Genomic DNA, 17,246 nt, shown 5'->3' with positions numbered 1-17,246 from the left:
CACCCACCGCCGGGAACCCCAAGAGCTGACACTCCTCCTGTGCCTGCTGTCACTCACTCACCCACCGCCGGGAACCCCAAGAGCTGACACTCCTCCTGTGCCTGCTGTCACTCACTCACCCACCGCCGGGAACCCCAAGAGCTGACACTCCTCCTGTGCCTGCTGTCACTCACTCACCCACCGCCGGGAACCCCAAGAGCTGACACTCCTCCTGTGCCTGCTGTCACTCACTCACCCACCGCCGGGAACCCCAAGAGCTGACACTCCTCCTGTGCCTGCTGTCACTCACTCACCCACCGCCAGGAACCCCAAGAGCTGACACTCCTCCTGTGCCTGCTGTCACTCACTCACCCACCGCCGGGAACCCCAAGAGCTGACACTCCTCCTGTGCCTGCTGTCACTCACTCACCCACCGCCGGGAACCCCAAGAGCTGACACTCCTCCTGTGCCTGCTGTCACTCACTCACCCACCGCCGGGAACCCCAAGAGCTGACACTCCTCCTGTGCCTGCTGTCACTCACTCACCCACCGCCGGGAACCCCAAGAGCTGACACTCCTCCTGTGCCTGCTGTCACTCACTCACCCACCGCCGGGAACCCCAAGAGCTGACACTCCTCCTGTGCCTGCTGTCACTCACTCACCCACCGCTGGTAACCCCAAGAGCTGACACTCCTCCTGTGCCTGCTGTCACTCACTCACCCACCGCCGGTAACCCCAAGAGCTGACACTCCTCCTGTGCCTGCTGTCACTCACTCACCCACCGCCGGGAACCCCAAGAGCTGACACTCCTCCTGTGCCTGCTGTCACTCACCCAGCCACCGCCGGGAACCCCAAGAGCTGACACTCCTCCTGTGCCTGCTGTCACTCACTCACCCACCGCCGGTAACCCCAAGAGCTGACACTCCTCCTGTGCCTGCTGTCACTCACTCACCCACCGCCGGGAACCCCAAGAGCTGACACTCCTCCTGTGCCTGCTGTCACTCACTCACCCACCGCCGGGAACCCCAAGAGCTGACACTCCTCCTGTGCCTGCTGTCACTCACCCAGCCACCGCCGGGAACCCCAAGAGCTGACACTCCTCCTGTCACTCACCCACCGCCAGTAACCCCAAGAGCTGACACTCCTCCTGTGCCTGCTGTCACTCACCCACCGCCGGTAACCCCAAGAGCTGACACTCCTCCTGTGCCTGCTGTCACTCACTCACCCACCGCCGGGAACCCCAAGAGCTGACACTCCTCCTGTCACTCACCCACCGCCAGTAACCCCAAGAGCTGACACTCCTCCTGTGCCTGCTGTCACTCACTCACCCACCGCCGGGAACCCCAAGAGCTGACACTCCTCCTGTGCCTGCTGTCACTCACTCACCCACCGCCGGGAACCCCAAGAGCTGACACTCCTCCTGTGCCTGCCGTCACTCACCCAGCCACCGCCGGGAACCCCAAGAGCTGACACTCCTCCTGTCACTCACCCACCGCCAGTAACCCCAAGAGCTGACACTCCTCCTGTGCCTGCTGTCACTCACCCACCGCCGGTAACCCCAAGAGCTGACACTCCTCCTGTGCCTGCTGTCACTCACCCAGCCACCGCCGGGAACCCCAAGAGCTGACACTCCTCCTGTCACTCACCCACCGCCAGTAACCCCAAGAGCTGACATTCCTCCTGTGCCTGCTGTCACTCACCCACCGCCGGTAACCCCAAGAGCTGACACTCCTCCTGTGCCTGCTGTCACTCACCCACCGCCAGTAACCCCAAGAGCTGACACTCCTCCTGTGTCTGCACTGACTCACAGCACCCCCAGCAGCCGGCTGTCACTCCTCCTGTCATTACACATGGTGGTGACTCCCTGTCATCCTCTGTACAATTCTCTATCCCTTCCTGCTGCCCATTGGCCCTCGTATATACTGTACATACACTATATACTGGTTCTCTTAAGCCGGGTACACACTAGACAATATGTCGTCCGATCTGGCAGATCGAACAACATATCTTCCACAGTGGGTACCCGCTATGTCGCTGATGATGCGCGCTCCCACGCATTGTCGTCCATCGGACCTGGATTGGCAAGCATGGTCCCCGCCGTCGCTCCCTGCATCGGTAAGTGTTTATGCACTTGCTGATGCCGGGACCCCAGCCAGGTCCCGTCATTAGCAAGATCGTGCTGGGTACACATCGTTAAGTGTGTACCCAGCATAATGCTGCCCATCCACTAGACAATTAAGTTGAGCGATTGAACGATAACGACCGTTCAATCGTTTGCAAATCGTTTGCAAAAATGTCTAAAGGTGCGTACACACTGGGCGATTAAAGTGGACGACTGAACGATAACGATATCGTTCAGTCGTCCACTTTATCGTCCATTTTTAACACAAAAGCGATGAACGATAACGACGACGCGCGTTCCCGCGGGTCGTTTGTCATCATCGTTCATCGGGTTAACATGCAGGCCAACCTGACAATGTCGTCAGGTTGCTGCATGTTGGGGAATGGGGGAGAGAGCCCGGCACTGAACGATATCGTTAATGATATCGTTCAGCGGCTGTGCTCAATGTCATGAACGACATTGAGCACACCCTGCCGGGGACACACTGGACAATATCATTCAGGGAGCATATTGTGTAGTGTGTATGCTCCTTAAAATGACCAGCGATGCGCGTGCCCGCTGATCGTTTAGACATCTATCATCGTGCAAACATGCTGGTCATGTTGCCAGATGATTGATGAGCCTGTACTGAACGACTGCTCGCTCAGTGTAGGCTTATCACAGACATAGAAACGACTGCACAATTACAATGTCGTAATCGTGCTGTCGTTTCTATGGTCTGCTAGTAGATGGGCAGCAACTCTTACTGGTCCATAGACACGTGACTACATCTATAGTTCCTAGGGCTCCAATTATCATTAATAATGATTGTCGGCGGTATATTTCTTTTATTATAGCAATATTACTATCTACAGATGTGCGCTGACCTCATGTTTTGGTTTTGGATCTGGATTAATTTTCATGTTTTGGTTTTGTATCTGTATTTTTTTTATTTATTTTTTTTCATTATAAAAAAAAAAGCAAACATCATATAATTTGGGCCTGTTTTTGTTCCTACAGTATTATTAACCTTAATTTCCTGTCATTTCTAGTAAATTTTGCCCACCTCACAGCACACAATATTGTTCACCAAGGGCTATTTCACACCTGACGGTTTTCACTGGCCGGCAAAAAATCCGGTCGTTTTTTTTGCCTTGGATCACTTTCAATAATGCATGAAAACATATGGGTCTTTTCAGACGGCACGGACACGGCACGGTCGCTGTGTTACAGCCGGAAATATCCACTGAAATAGACGGCTGCCGCGCACGGTTTCAATGCTAAAGATAGAGGGGAAAAAAACACACGGCAAAAGCAGCACACATTGGCCCTCATTCAGAGGCGGTCGCAAAAAGCGAGCGCTCGCTTTGAATGAGGGCGGCCGCTTGTTTTTTTAAGTGCGGCCTCCTGGTCGCTAGTTAAGCTGTGGGTTACCACCCACAGCTTTAGCGACCGACCAGGTTGATGGTCGCGATGGTCAAGACCATCGCGACCATCGGGGCTTGCAACCGCAAGCCCCAGGGAGCTTCCTGCTCTGATCGAGCAGGAAGCTCCCCACTGACATCACTGCTGATGTCAGTGCGGCCGCCCACAAAATGTCATCCGTTCATGAAGCCACCCCCCCGCCATACCTACAAAACGGGTCCAGCTGTCGATCAACATCGACAGCCACCCCTTTTGTAGCGAGCTCCAGAGCGAGAGAAATTCTCTCTCGCTCCGGTGCTTGTGCACGCACAATGCGGCCGCTGTGCGTGCGCAGGGCATAAACATCGACCCGGTTGCGAGCGCTCAGCGCTTGCGACCGGGTCTGAATGAGGACCATTGTGCTAACCGTTGTGTGTGAAAGGAAAATGTCAATGGGAAAAAAAAAACTTCAAGATTTTTGCCGGCCAGTGAAAACCGACAGGTGTGAAATAGCCCTAAAGGCTGCAGCAAGCTGGCTGGCTAAACTAAGCAACAGATCAGCGGCAAACACACAGCAGTTTAAAAGACTATAGCACATCTATGAAACATCGGTACACAGCAGTGGTAGACAGGATGGCAGTTCAGTAAACTGTATGACGCCATAGAAACCAAGAATGTTTTATTTAATCAAGAACTAGATCAGAGGCCCAAGGGCAGGACAGGGTAATAGAGGTGGAGTATGTATGTAGTGGAAGGCAGGTAAAGGAAGGAATGATTAGTTAATATAATTTTATTGTTTGATTGACTAAGAAAATGGATGAAGGAGGAGGGGGTTAGTATGGCCTGCAGGTCCACCTCCTAATATTTTGTTCTCTGTTAGGATCTGCGGTTAGTAGTATCAGCTGCACACTAGTTAATTGTCTTGTCTGTGTGCACAGGCCAGGTGTACACTAGTCTGTCATTAGGGAGGCTTGCACAGCTTGCCCTGATTGGACCCTGCATCTGTTAAATTTACAACCAGCCCTTTACTCCCTGCCGGTGATAGAGTATTCGTGTTTCCTGTTAAGCTTAGTCTCCTGTCATCCAGTCGAGCTCCAGCTTTCCTGTCTATTGTATTGTGTTATTCTGCCATTTGTGTCATTTGTCATCTGCCTGCTGTTAGTGTCATCTTGGCGGCACGGTTCGCATACCTGTCCTCTGCCGTTCATGTCATCCAGGTGGCACGGACAGTACTCTGTGTCCAGAGTTCACAGACAGCGAATGCTGCTTTTGTCAACCCGGTGGCACAGGCCACATTACAGCATCAGCTGCTTGTGTCAACCCAGCGGCACAGGCCACATTACAGCGTCATCTGCTTGTGTCAACCCGGCGGCACAGGCCACCCTCCAGCGTGTTCAGTGCATCATTCGGCATTCCAACGCCAGTGACTTTTTTATTGTACAAATCTTCATCTGCCACATCTTGCCAAGTCATACCAGCCCTCAAGGCTGCTACACAGCCCAAAGGCTGCATCTTGCTAAATGGCTCACAGGCCGCTACCAGCCAAGACATTCCAGCCCTCAAGGCTGCTACACAGCCCAAAGGCTGCATCTTTCTCACGGCCCACATGCCGCTACCAGCCAAGACATTCCAGCCCTCAAGGCTGCTACGTAGCCCAAAGGCTGCATCTTTCTCACGGCCCATAGGCCCCTACCAGCCAAGACATTCCAGCCCTCAAGGCTGCTACATAGCCCAAAGGCTGCATCTTTCTCACGGCCCACAGGCCCCTACCAGCCAAGACATTCCAGCCCTCAAGGCTGCTACATAGCCCAAAGGCTGCATCTTTCTCACGGCCCACAGGCCCCTACCAGCCAAGACATTACAGCCCTCAAGGCTGCTACATAACCCAAAGGCTGCATTTTTCTCACGGCCCACAGGCCCCTACCAGCCAAGACATTCCAGCCCTCAAGGCTGCTACATAGCCCAAAGGCTGCATCTTTGTCACGGCCCACAGGCCGCTACCAGCCAAGAGATTTCGGCTCTAACAGCCGAAATCTCTCCCACTGATATCACTCGTGATGTCAGTGGGGCCGGCCCCAGACGGAGGCGTTCACATGGGAACGCCTCAGTTTGGGCAGCCACTCCCCCGGCCCGCCCACCAAAGGGCATGCTGTCACTCAACATCGACAGCACGCCCCCTTTGGTACGAGACCCAGAGTGACGGAGTGCCCGTCGCTATCCGGGTCTCGCGCATACGCACGACGGAGCTGACTCCGTCGTGCGTATGCGCACTTGGGCCACCATCGACCCGGTTGCGAGCGCTCAGTGCTTGCGACCGGGTCTGAATCAGGCCCATGGTTCTTAGTGCTGCACCCCACAGCCATTCACTGACACGGTCCTTAGTGCTGCGCCCCACAGCCATTCACTGACACGGTCCTTAGTGCTGCGCCCCACAGCCATTCACTGACATGGTCGTTAGTGCTGCATCACACAGCCATTCACTGACACGGTCCTTAGTGCTGCACCCCACAGCCCTTCACTGACACGGTCCTTAGTGCTGCATCACACAGCCATTCACTGACACAGTCCTTAGTGCTGCGCCCCACAGCCATTCACTGACACGGTCCTTAGTGCTGCGGCCCACAGCCATTCAGTGACACGGTCCTTAGTGCTGCGCCCCACAGCCATTCACTGACACGGTCCTTAGTGCTGCACCCCACAGCCCTTCACTGACAAGGTCCTTAGTGCTGCATCCCACAGCCATTCACTGACACGGTCCTTAGTGCTGCGCCCCACAGCCATTCACTGACACTGTCCTTAGTGCTGCGCCCCACAGCCATTCACTGACACTGTCGTTAGTGCTGCACCCCACAGCCATTCACTGACACGGTCCTTAGTGCTGCATCCCCACAGCCATTCACTGACACGGTCCTTAGTGCTGCGCCCCACAGCCCTTCACTGACAAGGTCCTTAGTGCTGCATCCCACAGCCATTCACTGACACGGTCCTTAGTGCTGCATCACACAGCCATTCACTGACACGGTCCTTAGTGCTGCGCCCCACAGCCATTCACTGACACGGTCCTTAGTGCTGCGCCCCACAGCCATTCACTGACACGGTCCGTAGTGCTGCGCCCCACAGCCATTCACTGACATGGTCCTTAGTGCTGCGCCCCACAGCCCTTCACTGACAAGGTCCTTAGTGCTGCATCCCACAGCCATTCACTGACACGGTCCTTAGTGCTACGCCCCACAGCCATTCACTGACACGGTCCTTAGTGCTGCGCCCCACAGCCATTCACTGACACGGTCCTTAGTGCTGCGCCCCACAGCCATTCACTGACACGGTCCTTAGTGCTGCGCCCCACAGCCATTCACTGACACGGTCCTTAGTGCTGCGCCCCACAGCCATTCACTGACACGGTCCTTAGTGCTGCGCCCCACAGCCATTCACTGACACGGTCCTTAGTGCTGCGCCCCACAGCCATTCACTGACACGGTCGTTAGTGCTGCATCACACAGCCCTTCACTGACACGGTCCTTAGTGCTGCGCCCCACAGCCATTCACTGACACGGTCCTTAGTGCTGCGCCCCACAGCCATTCACTGACACGGTCCTTAGTGCTGCGCCCCACAGCCATTCACTGACACTGTCGTTAGTGCTGCACCCCACAGCCATTCACTGACACGGTCCTTAGTGCTGCATCCCCACAGCCATTCACTGACACGGTCCTTAGTGCTGCGCCCCACAGCCCTTCACTGACAAGGTCCTTAGTGCTGCATCCCACAGCCATTCACTGACACGGTCCTTAGTGCTGCATCACACAGCCATTCACTGACACGGTCCTTAGTGCTGCGCCCCACAGCCATTCACTGACACGGTCCTTAGTGCTGCGCCCCACAGCCATTCACTGACACGGTCCGTAGTGCTGCGCCCCACAGCCATTCACTGACATGGTCCTTAGTGCTGCGCCCCACAGCCCTTCACTGACAAGGTCCTTAGTGCTGCATCCCACAGCCATTCACTGACACGGTCCTTAGTGCTACGCCCCACAGCCATTCACTGACACGGTCCTTAGTGCTGCGCCCCACAGCCATTCACTGACACGGTCCTTAGTGCTGCGCCCCACAGCCATTCACTGACACGGTCCTTAGTGCTGCGCCCCACAGCCATTCACTGACACGGTCCTTAGTGCTGCGCCCCACAGCCATTCACTGACACGGTCCTTAGTGCTGCGCCCCACAGCCATTCACTGACACGGTCCTTAGTGCTGCGCCCCACAGCCATTCACTGACACGGTCGTTAGTGCTGCATCACACAGCCCTTCACTGACACGGTCCTTAGTGCTGCGCCCCACAGCCATTCACTGACACGGTCCTTAGTGCTGCGCCCCACAGCCATTCACTGACACGGTCCTTAGTGCTGCGCCCCACAGCCATTCACTGACACGGTCCTTAGTGCTGCGCCCCACAGCCATTCACTGACACGGTCCTTAGTGCTGCGCCCCACAGCCATTCACTGACACGGTCCTTAGTGCTGCGCCCCACAGCCATTCACTGACACGGTCCTTAGTGCTGCGCCCCACAGCCATTCACTGACACGGTCCTTAGTGCTGCATCACACAGCCATTCACTGACACGGTCCTTAGTGCTGCATCACACAGCCATTCACTGACACGGTCCTTAGTGACACGGTCCTTAGTGCTGCATCCCACAGCCATTCACTGACACGGTCCTTAGTGCTGCATCCCACAGCCATTCACTGACACGGTCCTTAGTGCTGCGCCCCACAGCCATTCACTGACATGGTCCTTAGTGCTGCACCCCACAGCCCTTCACTGACAAGGTCCTTAGTGCTGCATCCCACAGCCATTCACTGACACTGTCCTTAGTGCTGCGCCCCACAGCCATTCACTGACACGGTCCTTAGTGCTGCATCACACAGCCATTCACTGACACGGTCCTTAGTGCTGCGCCCCACAGCCATTCACTGACACGGTCCTTAGTGCTGCGCCCCACAGCCATTCACTGACACGGTCCTTAGTGCTGCGCCCCACAGCCATTCACTGACACGGTCGTTAGTGCTGCATCCCACAGCCTTTCACAGTCTGACACAGCCACAGTAGTAGTGCTTGCACTCCACAGCCCTTCACTGACACAGTCTTCTTAGTGCTGCAAGCAGCCCACTCCCCGTTACAGTCTGTCATAGCAGTGCTTAAGTGTACCCCACTTCCCTGACACTGACTTAGTGCTGCAGCCCAGCCTAACCTTCCGGCGTCCTGTGTAAAATGGCGCCTGGGATCACAAGGAAGGAACTTTTATCGAACTCGAAACACACGAGACCTGACACCAGAAAGATGTTTTGGATTCCGAGTCTGGCGAGAGAAACCGCCCGGGTTCGGAAGTACTCAGATATGCATAATTTCGCTGGGTTTGGGTTTCAGAAAACCGAACCTGCTCATCTCTAGAATAAATGACCACATAATTAAGATTGGACAAGCATAATAATCTATGAACAGGCTACAATAAGGATCCCAATTATCTACAGACAATGACACTGTGGAATATCAGATTTATAGAATCCAGTCCAGGATGAATAACAGGTTTATCATCTCCACGTGCAGCTAAATATAGATGAATGAATAAAATAGATGATATCATGAATGGGTATGAAGCGTATAATACACACGAGCCAATATAAAATGAGTCATGTTTGAACTGCAATTATGGTAATATGATGGTAATGTATCCTTAATGCATACTATTTCTATTATTTCACTTTATGTATAGTAATAATCAGTAGCGATATCCTGCTCACGATTGGTTGGATTTTTATTTATTTTTTTCAATCAAATTTCATCAACTAAACAGAAAATAAATATGTTTACGCTCGGTTTTACCCATATTATACATGGGACCAGCTGCGTGGCAGTATTACATTGCAGTTACATGTACTCACCTCCTAGATACAGAGGGGCACATCTATACAGGGGCTGGCTGTTAGCCGCACCCAACTAGACACTTTATAGCCTTAATTGAAAGCTGCCATGATAGCACAAGGCAAATTTTTGAAACAAAACAAAAGGAATATGCCCGCGCTCGGTTTTACCCATATCATACATGGTACCAGCAGCGTGGCAATATTAATGCCATAAATGTATACAAAACAGAAAAACTTTTGCTATCGGCGCTAACAATTATATACTGCAAATTTATGTGTGTGCAGCAAATAAAACAAAGGGGATTTTGTCATGATTTGATCAAAGCATTTAAGCCTGCAGCCCAGCGTCAAGGGACCCCATTTGCTACACTAACATATATGCCCAACACACCATTACATTACAACTGCATGCACTCACCTCTCAGGTACAGAGGGGAACATACAGAAAGGGGCTGGCCTGAGCCACACCCAACTAGGCCTCATATAGCCTTGATTGGAAGTAGACATGATAGCACTAGACACAATTTCTGTGTTGTATAAATTCCATAAACTAATCGGTCAAAGGAAAGCGATTTTAATCCAGGGAATAATCACGATCAGACTTAAAACAGCATCAGTATAATAAGCATCGGCGTATGCTAGCCTAATACATGTCTCTACAATACATGTGAGTGCACAGTGAATGTGAGAAAAGCACAGATTAGAGTGTGGGTCTGATTTTCAAGTCCAGCTACAGAGACCTTGAATTTTGGTGGCAGTGATTTAGAAACGTCAGCCCATAGAGGGGCTGATTTTGCCTGTGGTCATTTTTCTCTACGTCCGCGTCAGACTGTTCACTGTTATACCCCTGGCTCTGACAGGAGCTAATGGACATTGCAATATAGGAGTCTGCCACCAGATGGAGCCGAAATGCGCCAGAACTGAGACAAGTCAGCAACAGGACAGAGTGTTTGTGGTTGCACATGTGCAGATGAGACTGGGAGACACCGACGAGCAGAGTGCAGAGCGTAGTGAGCTGCCGAAGGTCTGCTGTGAGAGAGAAGAGACTGGGCAATGAGTTATCGCTGAAGTGGGGAGGTGGCAGAAGCCACTGAGTACCCGCTGTTGGTGCGCTGAGTGACTGCTGCAGAAGCACCAGCTGAGACTGATAGCCAGAGACAGACTGACGCCCCTTTGCCAGCTTTTGTGATCCACTGCTGTGTCTGAAGACAAAGCACCTGATCATCTGCGTGAACATCGGTCATCCGCGTAACCCTCAGGTTACTCAGAATGGTTATTAGTTATTTGAACAAGTGTTTTCCCGGTATCTGCATCACTGTTAATAAATGTTCTGCTACAAAATAACAAAGTGCCATCAATATTCTGTTTACTGCATACTGGTGTACGCACAACCAATACTGTCTTTTAACAGCTTATTAAACTATTTTTGTATGGTACAATGTAAGATGTAACACTATGCTAATGAAGGTGCCATAGTGGCACAGTGGTTAGCATTGCTGCATTACAACACTGGGACCAAACTTGTCAACTCTCCCGCAACAGCTGGGAGGCGGGTGGCCCTCCCAGCCCTCAGCAGGAGAGGGCAAGTCTCACCTGACTGGCCACCACCCCTCTCTTCCCTCTGCACCATTACTACCCCACGCCTTCACGGAGGGGACAGCCAAGAAGTCGGCAAGCCTGAAAGTGGCCATGAATTCAATTCTGATCAGGGTTCGATCTGTGTGAAGTTTGTATGTTCTCCCCAAGTTTGCATGGGTTTCTTCCCATGGTCTGAAAACTTACTGGTAGGTTAATTGGTTTCTGACAAACTGGGCACTTGTCTGTCTGTGGCAGAGAATTTAGAATGTAAGCTCCAATGGGACAGGGACTGATGTGAATGATGAAATAGTCCCTGTAAACTGCTGTGTAATACGCTGGTGCTCTATAAATAGACAATAATAATATTCACTTTGTTTTATGTGACAGCAGAATAAAATCCGCTTGTCATTTCATCCGATTACAAAACGGGACAGTGAATGTTTTTTTTTCCCAGAGCATCCCTGGTTGACGGTGACATCCTGCTCATCTGGGAAACAATCCAATCCATTATACATCTCCAGTGAGCTGAGAGGGCAGACAATGGGTGTTTGTTTTTGTTATCATGCAGAATTTCATGTCCCAAACTCATGGGCTGTCTGCACACAAAATATTCCCGGCTCTTACTGCTTGGCACCATTGGTGTACGTGTATCTATAATGGGTACAGGATGGCATAGAATTACAGGTATAACAGGTATATTATACATGTTTGATTTATGTTATAATATAATAAACTACTCTGGCCAATAATTTTCTTCTTTTACAAGAAGAAATCTCTGCTGCAGTCCAAGCGATCCCGTGATAGTAAAGTATGCACATACACTATGTATATACACACGGAGTAAATCGCTTCACACCAAGAAAATTGACGTTGCTGTAAAGTAGACGGAGACAAGCAGTGGCAATCCAGCTTCTGTGGAACTACAAGTCTCAGAGGTTGCTGCCAGCTGATGGATGGATGGATCTGTAAGGACTCCTCCACAGCTAAAGACTATAAGGCTGCCTACCTCTGCTCCAGAGCAACATATCCTGCTGCTGTGAAAGACTAAGTAGTGTTTGCTGGGACTTGTGGTTCCTTACAGGGCCAGTGCAAAGTTTCTTGGCACCCTAGGCATAGCTTCAGCCTAGCCCCCCCCCCTTCCTTGGATAGCTACAGAAGCCCTTGTACAGTGCCCCCAGTAGTTGTCCCCTCTATGCAGTGCCCCCAGTAGTGGTCCCCCTATGTAGTGCCCCCAGTAGTGGTTCCCCTATGTAGTGCCCCTTACACAGTGGCCCCCCTATGCAGTGCCCTCAGTAGTGGTCCCCCCTATGGAGAGCACCCAGCATTGGTCCCCCTGTGCAGTGACCCTTATAGAGTACCCCCAGTAGTTGGCCCCACCTATGAAGAGTCCCTTAAACAGTGCCCCCCAGTAGTGGTCCCCCCTGTGCAGTGCCCCGTACACATAAAACAGACAAGATCGGTATGAAATACCTACGCCGGAAGACCGGCAGCAGTGTAGATCCTGACAGCTAAAAAGGTATTTACTAACCCTATTCCCCCCCCAACCCTCCTTTAGGGTGCCTAACCCCCCGTCTCCGCAGCCTAACCCTAAGTCTCCCGGGGGGTGCCTAACCCTAACCTCTCCTGAGCCTGGCACACGGCTCTATCTCTCCTCACTGAACCTGGGAGGAGGCGTGGCCATGGTCCGGGGATGTCATCATAGCCACTCCTCCTCCCAGCATCTCCAATGAGACGTATCAGAGGAGGGGGCCTGCAGCACTGATGATCCGGCCGGTGTAGCAAACGGCTTCCTAGTCACAGGCTGCATTGTGCCTGTGACTAAAAAGTAGTTTGCAGAAGGGATCATCGGTGGCTTCTCTCCTTGTAATGCCGCCGAGGTGAGCTGGGTGCAGGGTACGCCGATCCCCTTAGCAACCGCACGCACTGCACTCATGGTAGTTATGCGCCTGCACTCAGCTCCTGTCATGTTACAGACTGTGTTTGACAGTTAGGAGCTGATTGGTTGGTCGTTTATCACTCTCCACCTTATGTCCTACCAATGTCTGCATGGGTTTCCTTCCAAAAACATTCTATTCACACTGAATCGCGTCAACACGGCCCCGACCACCCCGCTTTACAATGCCGATATTACCGGCATTGTAAAGCGGGAGGCGGGGTTACGATGACGCGATCCTAGCGTCATCGCGCCCCCAACCACCGCCAGACCACCCACTTGCATTAGCTAAGTGGGTGCTGGTGTGTGGGGAGGGGGCAGCAGCCATTCCGAGAAATTTGCCTACTCTTGCGGGGGGCTAGGAGTGGCACCCGATTTTCGGCTCCTGGCCGTCCTGGGAGAATAGACAAGTACAGTATGGTCTACAATAATTAGTAAATAAACTCCACGCACTAAGTAACTATACTTTTGTCTACTCAACAGCGTAGAAAATCTCTGCATGATGGACCAAAAATTTCACATTTTGATTAAATGGTCCACAAGATCTTCTCTCTGTCCTCAGTGCATCATGGCCCAGGTAAGTCTCTCATTCATTGCTGCAGAACAGCTGTAAGTTCTTAACCCATCGCTTGTTCCCTGAAAAATACCTCTTTTTAAAAAAAAAAGAAAAATGTTATTTATTTTAACCTCTATCAGTTTACCGCTTACCTTTGTACCATTTCAGATTGTTTACTTGACTTGAATTGCTTAAAATTCAATAAAAAAAATGAAAGATGGGGGTGTTCTAAAACTTTTGACCGGTCCCCATCACCTCTGTAGTAACACATTCACCCCCTGATCACCACTGCAGGAACACATACCCACTCCCATGAAGGAGCAGTTTGTCCCCTCTCGCCCCTGTGCTCTACCCATACGTACCTACTGTCCTGCAAGAAGTGGGAGACTTTCGGGTAATCCCCCGTACTCCCGCGAGAGTTGACCTTGGACTAACCCAAAACGGTTTTGCAGGAAGAAGAAGAAGTTGTGTTTATCACTTGCGTTGTAGAAATACTTCAAAAGTAGAACAATGTGTTAAAGTAAACCTTTAGTTAAATTGAACAAAACGCCCAACAAATCTTTTTCGCAGATTGTATGTCACGTGCACGAGTGTTTGAGTGGCACAAAAGATTTAGTGACGGTCGTGAGGATGATGAAGACGATGAACGTTCCGGAAGGCCTTCCACATAAGAAAAAAAAAATAATGAAAATGTGTAAAAAAATGTAGAAAATTGTTCAAATTGACCGTCGAACGATAGCAGAAATGGTAAATAACATCAACTGAAACTGTTAGGCAAGTTTTGCATCAAAAGCTTAACATGACAAAAGCTTGTGCTAAGATGGTTCCCAGGCTTCTCACTGCCGAGAAGATAGAAAATGGAAACTGAATTTGTACAGACATTTTGAAACAAATTCAAGTGGATTCGTATTTTTTAGATAAATGTTATTTTACCTGTGGTGAAACACGGATCTTCCAGTACGATCCTGAGACAAAACGCCAATCCATGTCCTGGGGAACACCATCAGCACCAAGAATCACGAAAGCATGTGAAAGCAAATTCAAATTCAAAGCCATATTAATGTTTTTTTTGTTATATCAAGGGTGTTATTTTGGAAGATTGGGTCCCAGAAGGTGCAATGGTGACTCAACATTACCACAAAAATCTTCTAGTAACTTTGTGGGAGAGAATCAGGAGAAAGAGGACAGAGTAGTGGAAAAAATGGTTTCATCCTCCATCAGGACAACGCACCAGCCCACACAGCTCTCTCTATGACGCAGTTATTGGCTGAGAAACTGATGGCAGTGCTAGAGCACCCTCCATACTCGCCAGGCCTAGCACCCTGTGACTTCTCTCTTTTCCCTAAAGTCACATCTGTAACAAGGGAACCCGTTGTGCATCAGTTACTGAGGTAAAGAAGAATATGAGGGAGCTGTGGAGACAGCAGACAGATACTGAGCTACAGCGCGGCTCTGACCAATGGAAGATAAGAGGGCAGCAGTGTGTGGCTGCAGAAGAGGAGGACATAGAAGGGGAATGGGGATAAAATGTACTTAATATATTCAACCTAAATTATAGCATCAGTCTCGTTATTTAATAGCCACACGTCCTATTACTGGGACCCGCCGAACCAATATGACACAATTTGTTGCATTTTAGCCATGGCCCCATCACGAGGACCCTAGTCGGGGATGGGGCATGACTTGATTCGAAAGGCACTGCCGCCCCGATTGGTCATCTGCATCTCCTAGGTATGGCTGTACCCCTTCTAGTAGTTGTCAATGACATGTCTGTCCTTGGTCCACTTCTCTTCTCCCTCCATACTTCTTTGTCCTAAGTACTCGTCAGCTCCGTCAGCCTTAATAGCACCTGTACACTGGAGCCTCTCAATTACCTCCCTTCCCCTGACCTCTCCCGTATTACCGTCAGTCTATCGCCCTTCACCTCCGGCAGCAAATTATAGTTATTATATTTTATTTATATGAGATGCTGCAAAGTATCTACAGCACTGTACAAACATAAAAACACAGCAGAATTACAGGGCATAAGTATTATACCGGATAACCATAGTGTAAGCACAGCGCATTATAGTAACATCACGTGGTAGGTGAGATACTGGGTCGTACAAAGGACAATTACAGAAAGGCAGGATAATAGTGAGTGGATTTCAACCAACCTGTGCGGCAGACAGAAGAATGTGAGGTATGTGAATGAGGGGCTGCTGACTTTCCCTCACATAGTTACTATTAAGGGGTCAGCATATGACCTTCAGCATTATGGCTCCTAACTTCCTGGATGCAGTCATTGTGTTGACATTTACAATGTCGACATGTGATATGCCGACACTCTGCAGAATGCCGACAGTTTATTAGGCTGTGGAAGGTGAGTTTAGGGTCAGGCACTAGGGGGAGGGTTAGGCTGTGGGAGGGGAGGTTAGGGGTTATGCACTAGGAGGGAGGGTTGGAGGGTTAGGCACTAAGGGGAAGTTAGGCATTAGGGGGAGGGTTAGGTTGCAACAGGGCCGTAGGGGGGGGGGGTGTGGCCGGTGCCTCCGCACAGGGCAGAAGCCTCCAGGGTCACCAGCCACACACTTCCCGGCTCCAGAAGTCTGCAGGAGGAGCAGCGCACCAAGAACACCGGCGAAAGGTTCCGCCCGCCCTCCACGCTCCTGGATGGAAAGGTAAGCGCTCAGGGGGAGGAGGGGGGCGGGGTGGGAGTGAGAGGGGCGGCAGTGCTGCACAGGGCGCACTGCCGTCCAGATACGGCGCTGGGTTGCAGAAAAAGAAAGTTAGGCTGCAGGAAGGGTGGTTATGTTTAGGCTCTAGGGGGAGGGCTAGGGTTAGGCTACAGAAGTGGAGAGTTAAATACTAGGGAGAGGGGAGGTTACGGTTAGGCACTAGGAGGAAGATTATGGTTAGGCCGTGGAACGGGAGAGATAGGGTTAGGCTACGGGGGGGGAGGTTAAGGTTAGGCTACGAGAAGGGAGGTTAGGGTTAGACACTAGGGTGAGGGTTAGGCTGCAGGAGAGGAGGTTTAGGCTGTGGGATGGAAGGGTTAGGACTACTGTAGGCAGCGAGATGGAAAGGTTAGGGCTAGGCTGTGAGATGGGAGGGTTAGGCTGCGGTAGCAGAAAGTTAGGGTTAGGCAATAGCGGGAGGATCAGGCTGGGAGAGGATAGAGGGTTAGGCTGCGGGGAGTGGAGATTAGGTTTAAGCACTAGGAAAAAGGTTAGGGTAAGGCTATTGGGAGAGGGGTAGGGGTTAGTGATTCTCACTGCAAAAACAGTTGAAACTAAGAGTCAGCTGACCATCAGGTAAGTCACAATTGGACCACCAGGAACATTGTGTCGACATTCTAATCATGTTGACATTTCATTATCAACATGATGAATGTCGACTTGGTCAATGTTGTCAAGCCAAGTATGTCAGCATTACGACCACGTGGACATCCTGAAGTCTACAAAATATACCGAACACTCTAACTTCCCCTCCTGCTACACAAGTGGCGCTCTCTCTGTGTATTAAGACTTTTTGATCCAAAGGACTTAACTATTCCCTTCTGCTAGTAGGACTGTACGGCCGGTTCCATAATAAGAAGATAATTGCAGGTAGGAGTTCATATGCATTCTGCACTCTCATGTTTCTGCAACACTAACCCAGCACCTGAGAAGCCGCCAGCATTTATTTTGTATTTCCATTTTTTTTTTTATACTTTTATATTTGATGTCTGAATGTGTAAGTTGTATTTATTATACATTTTTTTTTTTTTTTTTTTTTTAAGAATGACTGTCTGCGAAT

This window comes from Taudactylus pleione, unplaced genomic scaffold (genome assembly GCF_031769625.1).
Source record: "Taudactylus pleione unplaced genomic scaffold, aTauple2 ptg001683l, whole genome shotgun sequence".
Classification (NCBI taxonomy): Eukaryota; Metazoa; Chordata; class Amphibia; order Anura; family Myobatrachidae; genus Taudactylus; species Taudactylus pleione.
Note: the sequence above shows the minus strand (reverse complement) of the source record.